The sequence below is a fragment of the Pundamilia nyererei genome, unplaced genomic scaffold (genome assembly GCF_000239375.1).
Source record: "Pundamilia nyererei isolate P.nyererei 1_Seehausen unplaced genomic scaffold, PunNye1.0 scaffold00554, whole genome shotgun sequence".
NCBI lineage: Eukaryota > Metazoa > Chordata > Actinopteri > Cichliformes > Cichlidae > Pundamilia > Pundamilia nyererei.
In genome coordinates, this window is record NW_005187955.1 from 87,010 (window position 1) to 91,714 (window position 4,705).

Genomic DNA, 4,705 nt, shown 5'->3' on the forward strand with positions numbered 1-4,705 from the left:
TGACGCCTCTGCCTTTGTAAATGGAGGGACAGTAACTGCGTGTAAACCTGCAGACAGTCAGATTAACAGTATTTGTCTCTATCTGCTATTCTGCAATTCATCCCATGTAAACAATAACGTGGCCACAGCGTGGCGTGGAAAAAGGCTCATACCTCTGACGCTGCGTGATGAACTCTGTATTCCTCGTCCACACGGAAACGCAAAAAAGGAGTTTTAGAAAATCTCCGTTTTCGGTGATTGGAAACGCCGTTTACGTGGACGAAACAGCTGCGTGTTCAAAATCACCTGTACAGGTGCGGACGCAGCGTAAAAGAAAACTGTCAAGAAAGGTCAAAACAAACACTACTGTTATTATTATTATTACTGTTATTTCTATTATTTAAAATGTAATTAAACAGAAATGTTCGTTACATGTAAAAGCAGTTTGCTTATGTTGTAATACAGGATTTTTTAGTCCCTTCAGGCCTCTGGTTACTGGGCCATCAGGTGCAGTGTTGTTAGGAATGAAAGTACAACACACAGGCGCAGCAAGACCAGAGAAAAGACTGATGTGAGATACTCTGGATCAGATCCCAGTAACCATGTCTGAGATGAGCAGCCGGTCACAGGAGAGTGACATTAACTGTGAGGCTGCAAAATACCCTCGAGCGTGAGGAACAAGCCTGGATAGTTAAGTGAATATGTTACTGAGAGGGAGGATTGTGATCTAGTATTCACTAACATGCCCCAAACTCAGAGCAAAGGGTCAGTGCAATGGAAGAGGACAAAACAACACATTTACTTTAACCACTTTGCCTGAGGGTGAGAAGACAGTGGGGGGTAGATGGGTGCACGCAGTCATAAACACGGATCAGAAAAATACAAGGCACGATATGTTGCTAAAGGATAGAGTCAGACGATGGGCGTAGATTATGAAGAAACATTTTCCCCTGCTGCTAACCTGACTAGTATCAGGGCGTTGGTGCAAAAGGCAGCACAAGAAAACATCGTTTCACATGAGATGGATGTTAAAGCTGCCTATCTACACGCACCGATGGATTGTGAGGTATTCATGATACAATCAGAGGGTTATGACGTGAAATCTGACACAAATTAAAAATGGTGAAAACAATCAGGCAGAAATTGGAACATGAATATCTGAGTGAGAGAAACTTTGTGCAGAATCCTGCTGACCATTGTGTTTGCACAAAGGTGGCAGGAAATAAGAAGGTGAAGGTTTTCATAGTAAGGGTAGATGACCTGATCATTGCTGCCAGCGACAAAGTGAACCAACTGGTGTGAAGAAAATGCTGGCAGCGAAATTCAAAATGAAGGATTTGGGTAAACTGAGACATTTCATTGGAACAGATTTTGACCTGAGTGATAAATGTGTAAAAATGTCACAGAAACAATATGTGGAAGAAATACGTGAAAGGTTCAACATGCAGGACTGCAATGCTGGGCTGACACCTTGTGAGCAAAAACGGAAGTACACAGAGAGGCAGTGGGCCGTCTGATCTATGTGGCCACATGAGTTTTATAGTCAGTAAACTTTCACAGTACTCAACCAACTGAAGACCAATGGACTGCAGTAAAACATGAACTAAGATATTTGAAAGGGGCATCTGAGACAGACCTGTTACAGGAAATGTGATAACGAGGAACTCAGGTTGTGGGCTTACAGTGATGCTGATTGGGCAGCTGATGTCACAGACTGACGTACAACTAGTTATTGTATAAGTCTGGCTGTAAATGGTCATTGGTTACATGGAAAACCCAAAAACAACCTACTGTTGCATTATCTACCCGTGAAGCTGAGTACATGGCTTTAGCGGCAAACCTACAGGAGTGTAAAGAGGTATGGTTGGACAGAAACGTGCGCCGCCAAAGGTTTATGAACATAACCAGGGTGCCATGGCGTTGGCTGTAAACATGTTGACAGCATGACTTTGTGAGGTCAACTGTGAGTGAAGGAAAAATAACTCTGGATTATTGTCCATGGTGGCAAATGTAATGACAAAACCTACAACAAAAAGTTGTTTAATTTTGAAAAATGTGTGTTTGGACATTAACCCGGTACATGAACATGTACACAGTACTGGGTGAGATGCAGAGAGGTGTCTAAGAAACACCCAGTGCATCATGGGAATCCCCCGGCAGCCTGCACCTATTGCAGCATAACTAGGGGAGGATCCTGGGTCACCTGGTCCAGCCCTAACTATATGCTTTAGCAAAAAGGGAAGTTTGAAGCCTCATCTTGAAAGTAGAGATAGTGTCTGTCATAACTAGGCTGATATGGTGCTACAAGGTCATTAAGATAAGATGGGGCCTGATTATTTAAGACCTTGTATGTGAGGAGCAGGATTTTGAATTCTGGATTTAACAGGAAGCCAAAACAGAAGAAATTACTATTTATATTTTATTCCTCATTTGACAGAAATGAAGGTGAAAATCTTTTTCTTTTACTTTCACTGAGATCACTGGTGTGTGATGTGTCTGATGCTGAGACACCACAGAACTGTAAGAACAGGATTGTTAGGCTGCATCTCCTGACCCAACAGTAATTTTGAAATTAGCTAGTAACAGCTAGCTAATGTACTTCTGGAGACTAGAGTCTATCACACTTTGGTAATAAAGTAAATATAATATGTTCAACACTGAATTGATTGTATTCCTGATGGACTGAGCAGTAAATCTGCCACCGGTTAGTCCAAAAAAAGGTTTTTTATTTAACACAAAAAAACCCAAACTTTGGTTAAATTATACATGAATCTAAATCTCAGGTCCATAAAAGAGGTCAAGTAACAGAACTGGACTCAAAAGCTGGCAACAAACAATACTAACACAAACAAACTGACCTTCTGAAGGAGACTTAAATAATGTCTGATCAGCCTACAAAGACACAAAAAGAACACACAAAAACCTAACTGAAACTAACATAACAAATTCCATTTACCCCCCATGATCCAGAGTAGTAGTATGACCCAATTTGCAGGTCTCCATATAGGCTTGCTCCGCCCCCTTTTCCACCTCCTAGCTCATCAACCAGGGACCGGAGCAGCTGCCACTGACTCAACGCAGAAAACAGAGAAAGATTAAATCATACAAATAGCAGTGTAAGCTGACATGTGCACACTTGCTTTACAGTATTGTGTGACTGTATAAATAAATTAAAACCAATTCTTTATTACCCTGTAAATTATATCCTATATTTAAAGAAAGAAAAACAAAAGTGTAGTGTGATGCACACGTTTGGTAGCTGCAGCGTCCTGATTATTCCAGAGAGTGCTGGGAGTCACAGAGTAGGTCCTGGTCTGTGTGTGTGGGCTTCCTGCTTCAGTGTTGAGGTTTCCGTTTTCCTCAGTGAGCAGCGAGGCTCATGCTTCGTGCTTTTAGTCTTGAGCCAGGTGTCATCCACCTGTAGTGGTTAGGTGCTTTCCCTTTAACAGAGCCAAGAGCTTTATTTTCCACTTCTTCCATGTAAAGGTTGCTGTTGATCTTTGTGTCCATAGAGACCCTCATATTTAAGGGTGTCAGAGGTTTAGCAGTGTGCAAATCTGATCGGGGGTGAAGCTGTTTCTGTGTTGTTGTAGTTGTTTTCTGTCTCCACCTACACGGACTATGGTTGTAGGTATACACGTGAAAAGGGAGACCGCATCAGAGGACGCTGTGGTTTCATCTTTATTCAGTGAAAGCTTTTGGACCTTGTTGGTGAGGACAGTAGAGTTTTTGATGTGATGGGGTGTGTTCCCCACAAGGGGGAGCTGGGACGGTGGTGAGATGGGTCTGAGTGGAATTACTGCTTTGTGGACCTTTGGTAGCTTTATCACAAACTGTCTGCCACCTACAAAGCAGCTTTGAGATCCCTTCCAGCTGGCAACATTAATGAAGATGCTTTCAAAGTGAAACTGTGAGGAGATGCTACACTGATATTGTTTACAGTCATGAAGTACAAACTACAAAGAACTACAAACAATCCTCATTGATCATGCTCCACTTTACGACTTTTTTCATTTTTGAATGATCCAAAGCATCAAAGCCAACCAACAGCGTGGTTAAGAAAAACACGCTGCAGCTGCCAGCACCCTTCAGCCTCATGGTTAAAAGCTTCTACAGAATACATTTGAAATTTTTTCTGAAAACTTGACCTCTGACCTTGGGGTCAACAGAATTTAAACTCATCCTAAACTTTTAATAGCTGCACTGATGATATGAATTTTAAAATCCTATGTCACCTCATTCTTGAGTAATCATGGGTGTCTATTAGGGCTGGGTTTTGATGATCGATTCATCGATTAAAATCGATTCTCGCTTGGATAACGTGATATCGATTCATTAAAATCCTGATTTTTTTAATATGAATTTATTTTTCCTGAAACACCAGAATCTCAGGTGAAGCCTCACAAAATATCAACAACCACCAAACATTTAAGACAGTAAATGAGAGCAGGAGCACGGACTCTGCACAGAGACGCGAACACACAGCTCGACCCGCCGACGCATCAGAATCAGTGAGCTGTGACTTTCTCACCGACGCCACGGACACGGTCGGGGCTGACAGCCGACAGCTCGCTGACTCTGACGTGTCGGCGGGTCGAGCTTTGTGTTCACGCCCTTTTTGTGCTGATTCTGAAGCTGTTAGTTTATCTCTCTCCAAACAACATTGATCCAAACTAAGCTTCACACAAACATCGTCATGGACTCACTCTGACTTTTGCTGTTTTGC